Below are 15,424 nucleotides of genomic sequence, written 5' to 3'. Positions count from 1 at the left end.
CCACTTATTTATTTTTTGCTCTTCATTTTTGAAAACTCTAGCTTTCCAAGTTCTAACTCTAGGTAAAATTGAGTAAGCTTTTCCCTGCTACAAACTTGTTAAAATAACAATGAGATAAGTTAGTTTTTGTTGCATGGGTCGGAATAGCCTGGTTGGTAGGTTGCTGGGCTCATATTCGTGAGTTCGAATCCTGCTGGCCAAAGAATCCCCGTGTATTAAATTGTGACTCGGACACTTTAAATTTGTTGGGATCACAAAGTCCTTCAAGTTCCCATAATAAATCAATACTTCTGAGAGTACTGAATTGGACATTGATCTTCCTCTGGTTAAGGTCAAAATTATGATGCGTGGAGGAATGAATGGAGTGTGACTGGTTCCTCCCGGTAAAACGGGCTGTGACGTGTGTATGGCTGCTCTTGGGCATAGATGGTGCCACTGAAAAAAACAAGAAATGCCCTCTCTGCCTTAAAATAGCTTGGATTCTCATAGCAGGATTGCCGTCATTGGCAAGTGACATTTGTTACAACATCAGTTTTTGTTGCAACAATGCAACCTGTTCAACCTTTTAACCGATTTGCAAAGTTATGCAAATATTTCCCTTCCAAGCTGAAAAATTGATGTTAGCTAAAGGTTTAAGCTTAAAAAGACCCAGAGCAACTACTTAGCTGGTTAAAAATTATTTTATTCTAATTATTTTAATAAATGTATTAATACTTATTTCTTGTTTTTCGAAATAGATCGTTTTGATCCGTTTGGTTTATCTCAAGCAAATTCTAATCAAGCTCCTTCTATGGTATGTCTTTTCGGTTTTAATTTGTTTATGGCTGATTTTCAATTGTTCAATGATTTAATTGCACTGAATTTTCTGAAAATTTTCTTAATAGATGAGAGATAAATATTCAGATTATTAATGGGTAAAACTGTCTGCATTTATAAATTTTGTTTGTTGTTTAATGTTTGGAACTTTATCTATTTTTAAAAAATTAACTTTATAAAAGCAGGCTATCCACCCACCTTGAAAACTTGGAATTATCAGGGATTTTTTTTATACTGGAAAAAACCTGGATAAATCAGGGAATTTTTAAGAAAAGTTAGAATTTTTTTCTTAATTTAAATTATTTTACCATTCGTTATATCCACTTTATTCAAATGGAAATTTATCGTCAAACAGCTTAAATTTCATCAACTTTGCAATACTTCATTAAAATTCTCTCCATTACTACCCAGCTAAACTAGAATGCCATATAAAACTCTCCCATGTTGCTAAATGAATGGAGAAATCTTTGACCTCTTTGGAGATGGGACTAAGCAGTTAAGGAAAGTCAAAAATTGAGGGGGAGATGGAAGAAGGGGTTAGTATATTTGCTTCTGTCCATAAAAGGAGGGTTTTTCTGTTTTTTATCTTCTTGTCTGTGGGCTAAATTCATTTACTGTTCAAGTTTGTTAAGATGCTTTGGGTGTATTTTTTTTCTTTTAACAAAATGTTTCAGTATTTTTAATTTTATAAAATTCTTCGAAAAATAATTGGTTATAATTTAATAATAGATTTTATCTTACACTCTTTTTCTGAAAGCTTTTGTACTTCCATCAATGAATTATTTTTTTCTCAGCAAAGGCTTTGAAACATGAAATAGAATAGATTGTAAGAGCTGTACAAAATGATTATTTAATTTTATGCTGGCAATAAATAAAGCTATTAAATTATCATTTTTCCTAAGCAGTCTTTTTTCCCAGAAAAATTTGTTATAGACTTATAATACAGTAAAAAAATTGTTTTTATTTCCTTTTAATGTGCAATGACATTTTTTTCAATAGATTTTTTTTAATTTTATATAAAAATAATGAAATTTTCGGTATTCTTTTCCATATTATTAAAGAAAAATAGCAACAGCTTTTTTTTCCAAGATTTTTAAAGCTATTTAATTTAGGAAATATTGCTTATATATAATTTTTGTTTACATTGTTGTTAGGATATCATGCACAGTTAATATTTAAATGGTTGATTTTTCAACTGACTTATACAAGATGGAAAATGCTACTAAAACACATTGATCCATTCATTCCAACAGGAAATATTAAACATTTTAAATTTAAGGAAGCTATTAAATTGAAAAATGTTTATAGCATTAAAATTAAAATTTTCAGTCATTATAGTGATTATCTTTAACTAAAATTCATATCCATCTTGAAAAATTTATGTCTGACACTGAAGTAAAAAATTTCAAATTAATTATATTTCATATTTTACAAGTTAAGAACTGCATAGAATTTCTTATTCAAGTGTCAGCTTCAAAATTCAGTCATATTTACATTTAAATTGTAAACAAATTCACAGAGTTCAGACAATTATCAATCAATTAAATGAGTAATCGTTTTCTGCTTTTGTGCGATTTACATCAGACACCCACAATTAAATCCATTTATTTTAACTTATTATAATCAGTTTTTACAAAATAAACTGTTTTTCGATTGGTTATGATGTAATAATACTTAATGTAAAAATTTGATGATTATAACTTATGTTTTATGAGATAATTTTTCTAAGGAATTCATGTTAATTTTTTATGCATGACACCATGGAATTGCCTATTTGCAAGAAGAAAAACAATTAAATAATCTAAACAAAAAAAACATGGGGTTAGATAAGAATTCTCTAAATATTCCAATTTCTAATAAGAAAAAAAAATTAAAGAATTTTATTTAGTGTTTTTCTATAGAATATGCAACAAGAAATTCGACAATTTTGCCTCTGCGAATACTGAATATCTCTTAAAATAATAGGGCTAATTCAAAGTAAACAACATTATTTAAAAAAATTTCTTAAGATATTGGTTTAAAGAAAAAAATATCAATGAATTTTATAAAGAGCACTGTTTGGATAAAATAAAGTATAAAATGGCCCTATATTGAAATGTAAATAAATATAAAAATTTACTGATGTGTAATCACCCGGAGTTATTTTCTTTTGCTTAATGAAAATATATTAAACAGTACTTATCCAAGGTTGAATATCCCAACAGAGTTGGATATTTGGTTTCGAATTGATGTATGGTATTTTAGTGTGGAAAGGCGATACAAATATGACTTGTACGGAATTTGTTTCTTCAATTGTTCCATCTTGCAATCATTAAAAGATTTTTAAAAAAATTTTCATTGATTTTTTTTATTGTTTTAAATTCCGACGTTTTAGTTTTCAGATTGCTGTTCAGATGCTTAAAACTAATGCTAAAGATTGACTCTACAAAGTCTGTTGCTATAAATTTAATTTATATTAATAAATAAATTTCAAATTTTAAAACAAAAAAGTATGGGATAAATTTATTCATAGGAAGAGTCATAAAAAATTTAATTTACATGTGGTTAACAAGCTAATGTTATTTTAGTTTCCAAATAAACATGTGAGAGAGATTTAACATTGATTGTGTAGTCTCAAGTCGTGTAAGTCTCATGTTTGTGGTTATCGTATGACTTAGTTGTCTCTGGTCGTGATATTCTGAAGTCTTGGATATTCTAAATACTTGGAAGTCTAATTCTGTGGTAGTCTCAGGTATTCTCTGGTGGTATTCTCCAGTTGATCTCAGGTTATGTTCTCTGGTCGAATCAGTCTCAGTTTGTGTTAGTCTCAAGTTACGGTAGTTTCAGGTTGTTTGTGAGTCTCAAGTCAGGAAAGTTTTAAGTGGCGATAGTTTCAATGTGTAGTAGTCTCAAAGCGTGGAAATCTCTATAGTCTTGTTACAGTCTCAAATCGATGTATAGTTCTTATCAAATTTTAGAACTCATGTCTGGTATGGCCAATGCCCTTTCCGTAGGTCAAATCACCTTTTTTGGCAGCCTATTGCATGGCCACCAATGCATTTCATAACATCAGAAAAAAAGTTTTAGTATTTTTTAGTAGTAATAAATTACTTTCTTCGTATATTGCTCACTTAAGCAGTAGATTTTCCTAAAAAACATTTTCGTCGTAATAGCGGTAAGATAGTAATTTTTAAATTGTTATATAAATATTTTTGGAATCTTCAATGACAAAATTTTGTCAGCAACTTGCCGTAATAGTGAATTTCTTATTACATGTCGAACTTGTTGAATCGAACTTTTACTGTACTTAACACTTTATATACCAATTAAAAAAATTATCAAAAGAGTGAGAAACTTTTTTGTCCCATTAAATATAGTCTATTTTTCACTTTGACAAATACTTTTTTAAAAAAATTAAATGTTATTTTCCTATTTTTCATAAAATTCTCAATATGGATTTTACAACTCTTAATAAAATTTTAATTTAAGTCAAGCATTTAATACTTTGTTTCTTAACTAGTTGAAAATATTAATGAATCAGTAAGAAAATATGAAAGACTTGCTTGCAAAATTGATCTTAATAGAAAGCTGAAAATTGAGGAATGAAATTGAGGAATAATAAAATAGCTTCCTAGAACGACTTACCAACATATAAACGGTTACATTGATGTTAAACTTTAAATAATCGTGTGTTGGCAACTATTAATAATAAACGTAAAGTCATATTACAGGGACAGGCAAGTTCAAATGGGATATTTTGTTCCGTTTCAATGCTTTATGGAAATATTATTAGTTCAACTTAAATGTCTGATCGGTACATAAAGGGTTATACAGTATCAAAAATTTATTAATATAATTTTTCGAATGATTTGAATTGATATATTCATAACTTCATTGAAATCGTATTACTTTTTTTGAGTTTTATCCTTCAGATTCTTGTCTTTATGATGAGGATGGCATATAATTGGCAGGTATTTTGCGATGCCCCATAGTTCTGGTAATAATATGATTTGCTGATTCTTTTCTGATAAATGAGGGGGGAGGGGGAGATTATAAGCAATGCTAACCTACGACATTGTAATAGGCTACGGCAGGAAAAATTCGTACTTGAAGTATCTAAGTCGTAAATTGCAATTTCTAAGTAAAAGTTAAGTAAAACTAGTTTTGGTGGTACAATTAACAAGTTGACTAACGAAAACAAACTATGGGCGTGATGATTTATTACGATGAGATTAAAATTCAAACTTTCAAATCATAAAGAAAACTAAACATTGCTTTTTCTGCAACTCGTTGTTAGGTAAAATAACATATACTTGGGCTAACAATTTCATACAAAGGGCAAACGTCCGCTCTGAAAATTCAAACTTGCTTCCAGTTAAGACACTTTACTTAAGATAATTACTTGAGATAATTACATGGCATATTTGTAGACATAAAAGTGTAAATAATGTTTTGGTAGAATTTTTTTTTTATATCGTATTACTCAATGTTTAAAAATTCATTATTTCTGTAACTTACAATTGGTCCTGTAGAAGTCTTAAGCATCCACGATGAGAATTTTAATTTTTAAAGATTGGTAACAAGGTTCAAACTTTTTCCTACGTCATCAAGTCGCCACATTTTTTGCTTTCTTTTTGTGGCTTCTCTTACAAAACTTTTGGGCGAATTATTTGCAATAATTCGCTAATGTTTCACAGCAAAATTCAAACTTGGAGTTTCGATCACAAATTTAACCAAAAGTAAATTTTCCTTAAACTTTTTATGATTTTTTAGCTGAGCGAAATATTGCAAAATTAGTGAAACATTGTTATCAGCCAGTGGCATTTTTATAGGGGCCTCAAAAATTAGAAATTTAAAACAATATCCAAAGCTATCCATATTATTTATGTAAAGCATGTCTCAAAATATCAAATACACTACACGATTCATTTCTAAGATGGAGAAAAAAAAATTCTGTACCTCTTTAAGTAGTTTTGTTTAAAATTTTAGCCTAGTATAAATAATGTTTTTATCTTATAAAATTTAGGGCTTAATCTTTTAAACCAGTAATGCTAAATAAAATTTGTGTTAGTTTAGAATCATAAAGTTTATTAGATACTAAACAAAACTGATATTATTGGGATTAATATAACGCGATATGATTTATTAAATTATTTTTTTAACATCCATAGATTAAAATTTGATGGGAAATTAACTTGATTCTGAAATGAATCTTTGATAACGAAATTCAGTTCCCCTGAAATACCGCTCTAGTGTAAAATAAAATTGTTCAGAGTTTCATTATTCAAAAATGAAAAATACGTACAATCGTAGCTGACATGAAACTTTTAAATAGATTATTGCAAATAAAACATTTAGGAGAAAAAAAGAGGATCAGAAATCCATATTACTGTACAAACTCTGCAAATTCCAGATATGCGAAAGTTTCGTGTACTCGAAAACTGTAAATCTCTATTTTTTTTTAATGTTACTCAATCTTCTGGAGAAAACAAAATACTGCGTTTTACAGGAAACAAATTATGGCGATTCAAGCAAAACAAACAATTCAAGCAAATATTTTAAAGATAAGGAGAGAAAAAACTATAATTGTTGTCCCCAAATATTAAGTGAATTAAAAGAATTGAAATTATTAAGTGGAGGGGAAAAAATAAGAAGAATATGCAAATACTTTACTTAATTTTCAACTATATTTATTAAAAGTTTTGAGCAAATTATCAGCCTTTCATGTTAGCTTACATAATAGACTAAAAAACACTGCAATTGAAAAAAAAGTTTACATTTATAGAAAAAATGAAATGACAAAATAAAAAAAACGCAAGAAATAGAAAAAAACATATATCAGAATCATCACTTATAGCAAAATAATAAAAATACCGAGGAATAAAACAAAAACTATAAATGTAGGTCTAAAAACGATACTAACAGTGTTTCTGACAATTATGAATGAAGCAAAAGAGGAAAATAGATCGTTTTGATTTGAAAAGCAAAATTTTATTTCTACATATTATCCAGGAAAAAAAGGAGATAAAAAAATTAAATCATCAGTAATGCTCTTAAAAAATAACGCGTCGTAATAAAAACGTCGATAGAAACAAAAAATTTCAAACAAAGAATAGCAAAAAAAAAAAACAGTTCTAAAATCTCAATTTTTCAGATTACGGGAAAAACTACCACGTCTTTGTATAAACAAAGATTAAGAACAAATTATAGAAAAAGAAAAAATGGAGAAAAAAAATTCTTAATTCTTAAAGCAAAACTTAAAAGCCGAAAGTTTTAGAGCGAAGCGACGATAGAAAAGTCTATCAAAAAAACACATAAAAATGCACCTGAATAAAATTGCCATTAAAAACAATAATTTAGAATTCAATTCTAATAAAAAAATTATTTTTCACACTGTAAATATCTTTTTTTCGTTTTGCTGCAAGTGGAAAAGATAAAAAAAGTTTTATTCGTCATTAAAATCTTATTTAGTCATCTTGTAACGTCTGCGAATGAAAGAATGCGTACCATGCCCGGATGGCCCAGTTGATAGAGCGTTGGGCCCATGTCGAAGTGGTCGTGAGTTCGATCCCCAACTGCCAACGGCTCTCCCCGTGCAGTAAATGGTGACTGATAGTGCACATTAAATCTGACAGGTCACAAAATCCTCCATGCTTCCTTAGCAAATCATACTGCTAGGGAAACTGAATTGGAAATAGATCGTTCTCTGGTGCAGGTCAAAATTAGGATCTGTGGATGTATGAATGGATCCACCCTTTAAACGGGCTGCAACGTGTGAGTCTGAAGTAGCCTTCTTGGCCACAGATGGAACTACTTTGCTTCACCCAACGAGCTTGCTGGTATAGGCAAGTTACATAAAAAACAACAACGAGAATGCGTGCAATGAAAGTTTCAGTGAAAATAGCATCTTTCTTGCGTAATACAAGAAGTCTTTATTATAGTACTTTATTTGTGAAAACCTTTAGCGTGGCGGACAGCTGGCCGCCTTAATCGGCTAGTCCTAAATAAATGATAGCTAACTTTTGTCCAAAAAAATTATGAATTTTGCTTAAAAATATTAGTTTATTCCCATGCTGCACAATCCATCCAGCAGACGTCTAGAATTCTTCCACATTATCCATAAGACATCGTGGACCAAACATCGACGTCTACTAGACGTTTTCTAATAACTTATTTATATGTAATCCACAATGACTTAAGTATAGACGTCTTATAGATAACTATGGTAGACGTAATATGGCTAATACAAGCGGTGGGCTTTAGCAGACGTCTACGAAACAACCATCAAGAAACGTATCTTAGAAGGTTTCTCGTAGTCGAAATTTAGACGTAGGATTGAACCGAAATTAATAGCTTGATGAATGAACACATTTAATTATCACTATTTACATTTATTTATAATTTAAACATAATGTGTTTCAGTTAAATTTGGCATCGAATATTTATGATGCGTACTGCAAAAAAAAAAACAATATAAAGAAAAGCAATTCCAAAATTAAGGATGAAAATTAATGTTGCTAATTACAATTTAAAAGCTGAAAAATTTAATATTGCTTTTAAATATTGGTCAATATTAAGACAGTATAAGCCCGCGGATAACCTGCTGAAAAATATGGTGGCCACAACAGATTTTTGTAAACATTTGATAAATTAAAGCAAAGGATTACAAAATACAGTCGTACTTTCTGATGAGCTTACATATCTGCACATCTGCAACTATAAATAAATAAATCAAGGCTTGTGTGCGCATTTCAAAAGAACTCCTATTGGCCATTAAAGGACAAGGAGCTAGAGATGGAATCCAACCCACTATCAAAAAAATCAGATGTTACAAAATAAGGAAGCACAGACTCAAAGATTATGGCTAGATTCGAACCCACTGATTCGAATTCCACTCGGTCAATCATTTTTTCGAGTAATAATTTTTTCAAGCAATCATTTTTTAAGTAAACATCTTTTAAGTAACCATTTTTTGAGTAAACATTTTGAGTAAACATTTTGCTTAATAATTTTTTACGTAATCACTTTCTTTTCTTGCGTTCATGCATTCTTCTGCTATCTTGCGTTTTTGCGTTCGAGCATCGACCAAGACTAGGTTACAACGAAAATTTAAAAAAAAAAAAAATTTAAATGTCTGAATTTTTTTACCAAAACAAAACAAAAAAAAATCGTTAATCTTTCCACCCAAAAAATATGACCAAAAGGAGTTTTAACTTATTTTGAACTAGAAAACACGATTAATTTTTTACTCTAAACAATAGCCTTTTTTTTAATAGTTATACCATCCGCTAAAAAAATATGGAAATAGTATTTAATTTTATTTTTAACCAAGAAACTACGAATTAGAATTTTCCCTATAAACGTTAAAATTTTGTAGAAAATCGTTAACCAACCAAATGTTTTGTTAACCCATCAGACAAAAATCAATGTATTGAGAATTTAATCCATCTCTTTCGAGTTACCCTTTTTCTAACTGTTCTTGCGAGTTTTCGAACTTGTGAGCTTTGAAATACTTATTATATGTTGTATATTGTAATACTTATCATATACTATAGATTATTATATATTATATTTGATTTCTAATTGTTTTCCTTGCAATTTTAGGTTTACTTCTGTAAGAGAGAAGAGAAAAATCCTGTAATGGCAACTAAAATGCGACTATTTGGTATTAAGTTCGATGCGAGGTAACTATGTCTACTATGTTAACAAAAAATAGCTATAAATTACAATTAACAGAAAAAGGACAACTTTAAAAGAAATATTAATTTAAAGAAATTACTATTGCCAAACTAGTAAGTTGCGACATAATACCTAATAAACAAATTTGTATAAAATATCAGATTTAAAAAAAATAAAAATCATATGAAATGGCTGAGAAGCAATGGATAAATTCATAAAAAAATGCACGGAAACAGATGTGAATTTGTATTAAAAGCTTCGTGAGCAATATCAAAAAAGTGATAATTCAGTTTTTCAATCGCGTGTCGAAATATCATATATCAGAATCTTATATTTAAAAAAACCGAAACAGAACTAAACAATGATCAGTAAACAACGTCGATTCATTAGTGAATGCCGCAAATAAAATACCCCAGAATGTGCTTGCTCTATAATTCGAAATTCAGGTGTCTTAATCTCGTACAAAAAAAAGTGAAAAACTAAGAAGAAATGATCAGAAATCGACATGAATTCAAAATGGAATAGTCGCTAGATTAAGCATGTTAAAATGGGATTATTTTATAACTCGGAATTCGAGTATCGTATTACGTTGAAAATAGTGGAATTTCAAAAAACATGGTCGGAAAAAAAAATTAGATAAAAACAACGTAGGTTTACGATCGAAACTTGATTTTCACACGTCAGTATGTGATCACTCAAATTCGAAATTTGCGTTTCGTAATAATATATCACATCGAAATATCGGAAATTAAACTAAATATTGCAGAACAACTAAGGAAATTGGAAAACGTCGTTGATGGAATAACTATATTTAGGGTAAAAAAAAGGAATTACTTGAAAGGGACATTTTGACCTTGAACCGATTTTTGGTAATGGCCAAAAATAGGTACAAAAAAAATTGTGGTTTTGCAATGAAACTGTCTCGTATAAGAAAGTGATAAATCAAATTCCAAATTTGCGTATCATTACATCATATTCAAAATGTTGAAATTTCATAAACAAAATTGAAAAAGCGATCGAAAATCCGCATGGATTTCTTGATAGACTGTGTGAATACAGATTTTTGTTTTTAATATTGTGTATAAATACTATCAGGGCCGGATTAACCTATAGGCACACAAGCATGTGCCTAGGGCCTTCGAAATTCAGGGGCCTACGAAAAACTTGGGAGAAAAATTATTGTTGACAAAAATAATTTATCTTTAGAAACAACAAGTGTATTTTGCACAAAATTATGAAGATACAAATAAAAATATAATATTTTTCGGTAATAAATTATTTTGCAGAATCTTATGATCTAATATATTACTTTTTTGCGATTTTTGGATTCAACGAAATCTTGTATTATGCTGTCGAATTCCAAACTATGCAAAATGTCGTATTCAATAGACTTAAGTGCGAGCGATGCCAAACGATCTTGATTCATTGTTGAACGCAAATAGTTTTTTTTATCAATTTTAATCTGGAGAAAGATCTTTCTCCTTCTGCATTTGATCCAAGAATCGACAAATATATTCTTAATGCAATGTGAACGTTAGGAAAAGTATTCACAAGTTTATCTTTAATTTGAGCCTTCATCATTTCTTGTGCAGCAACATTTCTTGTCATACAAATTTGAAAATAGTAAAAATCCATCTACAAAGTTTTCCTCTAAATCGGATGAGTAAATTTTCACCAAATTTTGCGCTTTTAGTTTAATCTCAGATTCTGACAAATTTTTGAGAACAAGAAAACCGAAATTATCGTACAAATCACTGTAGGCTTTACGCCTTTTAGCCATTTCTGAAATTAATACATCTAAAATGGCGTAATACGTTCCTGACAAAAAAATTTGTCTTGGATTCGAGTTTGAAATTACTTCTTGTTCTTCTGTTTCGTCGAAAAATCTCTTTCGTTTTCGTGTTCTCTTTATTTTATATTCAGTATTCGGCAAAAGAACTTGTGCTTTCGATTTTAATTCGTCGAACGATTTTTCGGTGTACATGTTTTGAAAATGTTGCAATAAACTATAGTACAATTTGACTATTGTGCACAATTCTATCCCTGGTTCCTGGAGAGCTAAAGTGATCATATTAACTTGTTTTAAAGCATGCTACCAAATTACGGTCATAAACGCAGTTTCAAAATTACTTAATTAAACGATCAATTTTCTTGCCTCATGTTTAGCATCTTCCTTTTCAATATCACTTTTGCAAATAGTTATCGATCGAACTAATCATAATGGTATTATCGATATCAACTGCAATATCGGCAGTATGTCGGTATTGCAGATAAAGTTCGATAAACAAATTTGTAAGTTAAAATCCATATTAATAAAAATGTAAAAAAAAATATGCAAGAAAATTTTATCATATATTTTGAAAAGAGAGGAGGAGTGGGGGAAGGAGAGGAGGGCCTAAAAAGGGCTATGCCTAGGGCCCACGAAAGGTATAATCCGGCTCTGTATACTATATATACAATGTGAGGGTACGTTAGAGGGCAATAGCAAAAAAATGTGCAAGTCAAAAACGCCATACAATCCATTGTCGTAAATCGCTTGATCACGAAATCCACGAGACGATTGGAAACTTGATAGTCAGACGGAGTTAGAGGCAAATCTCGTACTGGCGCCTTTCCTTAAATATTTATATTATCTTTCTCTTTTTTACACTATATGAAATAATTTAGCTAATTTTGGATACATAAATCGCAGGTTTAATTTTTTCCTTCAAATTAAAGCCCATTGTTGAAAATAGTTAACAAATCAAAACACATTTTGACTAATTTTGAAGTTGGCAACCAAAAGTTTCAGACATTAGCCCAGTAGGGGAAATCCTTAGACAAAGAAAAATTTTTGTGAACTAAACACACCAAAATATTTCACATCGCGTCAAATTTTATGATCCATTGTAGTTCTTTAACCCCACTTGCCAAAAAGAACTTCTGTCTAAACAAGTTTTAACTATAATATTATCTGGAAAACAAGATATTTAAATTTGCTTTAAAGCGTTTTCCAAATTAACACTAAACATACCTTAACCGGTCAAATAACCGTTTAAGAACTTTTGCATCGCTTATCATCTTATCGTTTTTGCACATTTGACTTTTTCTAACAATTATACACAGTTAATAATCTATTGTTATAATTTTTTTTATATTTTGTTTGTTTCGAATAATACTTGTTGTATACCTATTTCTACCACAACCGGTCACTTGACCGGGAGAACAAATTATTGCTTTATAAGATTATCGGATCAGAAATTATGATGCAATGCGTGTTCAACGAATTGCATTCGATGAGTTGCACAGTTCTGCAAAGACTGTTGCGTAGTTAGTTCAATCAGAATGAGTGTGAATTCAAATTTCTAGAAAGTACCTAAAAATTTAGAAACCACTTAATAGAGTTCTCCTCAATTTTAACCAAATGTAGGGAATATCTAGCCTATTGAAAATCGTCACAAGTTCGATCACTGATAAAAAGTTTTTGGCTGAAGTAAGACAACAAGAAATAACAAAAGAACATGCTACACATATCAACATCTGTAAGACTACCTAACAACAAAATAAATTCTGTACTGTCATCTAGATTAGCTTGTCTTATATGCACAGTCAGGGGTCTGTCCAGACATTTTGTGAAAGGTCCGTTTTTCGTGAAATTGTGAAAAAATGACTCGCATTCTTTCAACCAGGGTCCGTATCTATGAATTTGTGCAAATAGGGTCTGGTTATTGCAAAAAACTTTTTCAAGGAGTTTTTAAATTGTAAATAGATACAAGATTATGCTCGACACTGTAAAATTATAATAAAAAAATTAAATTTTCAAAAATAAACAGCAATTGCTGCTTCTAAATTAGAGATGCAACATACAAATATTTGGTATTTAGCCTATACAGCTGAACGCAGAATATTCATTTCGGACGAATAATAGAAGAATCGTCTGCGGAAGACTTAACTTAATTCGTTTACATCCATCTTTCTTGTTTTCTGCCCTGGGAAAGGTTTATTTGATTAACAAAACAATAATGAAGATAAAAAAATTTGTGAAAGGTCCGATTAAAAGAAAAATCATTTTGAGAAGGGTCCGTTTTTAAATTAAAATATTTTGTGAATGTTCCGTTTTTATGAAAAGATATTTTGTGAAGGGTCCGTTAATGGACCCAAATTTCTTCTAAACAGACCCCTGACAGAGCGCACGAAAAACGAACCATTTTCAATAACGTTCGATGTAATGATCTTATTTTTACGTAAAACGACTCTATCTAAATGGTTTGAGAGGGGAATTTATTTTTAAAATTTATTCGTTTTCTCAAGAACTATTCGTACAATTTCGCTGTTTTTCGGTATTTTTTCAGTTGGTTATTTAAAATTAAATTCTTTAAAAAGATGTAAAAAATTTGGAAAGCATACATTTTAAAATTTTTTTTGTCTATTATGAAATAAAATAGTTAAAAATAATAAATACTTACTAAAAGCTATTTTTTGTATGGTATTATCTTTTGATAAACGAATTTTATAATTGCGTTTAAAACTTTTCAATTATCTTAAAAAGTTCTCGCGATATGGCAAACTACGCAAAGAAGTCTAAATAACATGAAAGTGTCCAAACTTTGGACAGCTCTCCTGACAAAACTATTGGAACCAAATTACCCAGATTGCGATTGCGACTACCACATATATTTTATGGATCAGATATCCGATTCCCCCGAAAAAAATTTCAGTTTATTCAGAGAAAGTACGATTTGTGCCTGCTTTCGTAGCTTAAAATATTGTCTGCATTAATTAATTAGCATATTAGTATTTACTCCCTCGAACCATTAAGATTGAGTACTAGAACGTGAAGATCCCATCATCAGATTAAAAGTTATCCAAATTAGTTCGGTTCTTTTTTTCGCACTGTAAATTGATGAACCGTTTATTTTAAAAGATATTTTCTTACTAATTTTTGATATACTGCAATTGAAATAAAAAAGCAATTTTGAATTCATTTTTAAAATAAGAGTATTAAACGCTTCACAAAATTGCACGTATTCGAAATTTTCTTTTTTAATTTATCATTTTTTGACAAATATGCGCTGTCGATAAAGTCATGAAAAGTTGAAATTGTTAACAGAAAAAATTCGAGAAAAACTCTTTAGAATGACAAACTGACTCATGTAAACATGAAAAAACGTTGCGTAATTATTTCTCATGTTTGATAAGCCTATTTTTTTCATTCAAAAATATTTTGGACATAGTTGAAAATGAAACTCTCCAACAAAATTCGTCTCGTAAAAGTCGTGAAGTAGTGACTATATTTCAAAAATAGTTCGTAGTCACTGCGTTTAAAAAAGTAATTGTAGTTAATTACATTTGTACACAAAAAACAGTAGTCATAGTTGTAGTTAACTAAATAACAATGCAGTTTTTCAGATTACCGCCCACGCCTCAAAAAGGTTCTGTCTGAACAAGTTTCAACCAATTTATAATCTAAAAAGAAAATTTTATTTAACCGCCTTATAATTTTGCCCTTTAAAATAAAATTTCTGGTCGCTGCTTACAACTGGTACGAACCAAAAGGATCAAGTACAGGACTGTGTACCAGCCTTATTAATTAAAATCCTTATGTTAGAACAACAAAATGTTTCGCTAGATATGGTGGGAAAAGAAAGTTTTAACTCATTTTTAAGCAAAACAACCACATGCGTATGGTTCTAGTCAAAAATTACCATTAGTAGAGAATCTGTTTGCCAAATATTTTTATCTCAAAAGCAAAACAATTGTTGCGACCGAAACATTTTGTATCCAACTTCTGATAAATTAATTATGATAATTCAGAATTTTGATTTGATGGAAAATTTAAAACTATTTCATGGTATATTAGCTCATCGAAGAAAATTGTTATTTTGCTCAATTTTTCGTCAGTTTACCTTCAGAAGTAAGTAACATTTGTAGGAATTTTTAACCGAATTGTTTTGGGTTTATGACTACTAGT

The 15,424-nt window shown here is 29.7% G+C and overlaps 1 long non-coding RNA gene across 1 annotated transcript in view; it reads left to right on the top strand.

Annotated features, from left to right (window-relative positions):
• Positions 1-730: 730 nt before the first annotated feature.
• The window catches only part of LOC147816878 (uncharacterized), a 40,268-nt gene continuing 25,574 nt past the window's right edge, over positions 731-15,424 (top strand). Inside the window, exons 1-2 of the long non-coding RNA XR_015429351.1 lie at positions 731-793; positions 9,400-9,479. This is a non-coding gene — a long non-coding RNA (uncharacterized LOC147816878). The remainder of the gene's footprint in view (positions 794-9,399; positions 9,480-15,424) is intronic.

This window comes from Parasteatoda tepidariorum, chromosome 1 (assembly GCF_982258835.1).
Source record: "Parasteatoda tepidariorum strain Cologne lab strain chromosome 1, Ptep-v5.0, whole genome shotgun sequence".
NCBI lineage: Eukaryota > Metazoa > Arthropoda > Arachnida > Araneae > Theridiidae > Parasteatoda > Parasteatoda tepidariorum.
This window is presented reverse-complemented; position numbering and strand designations above follow the sequence as displayed.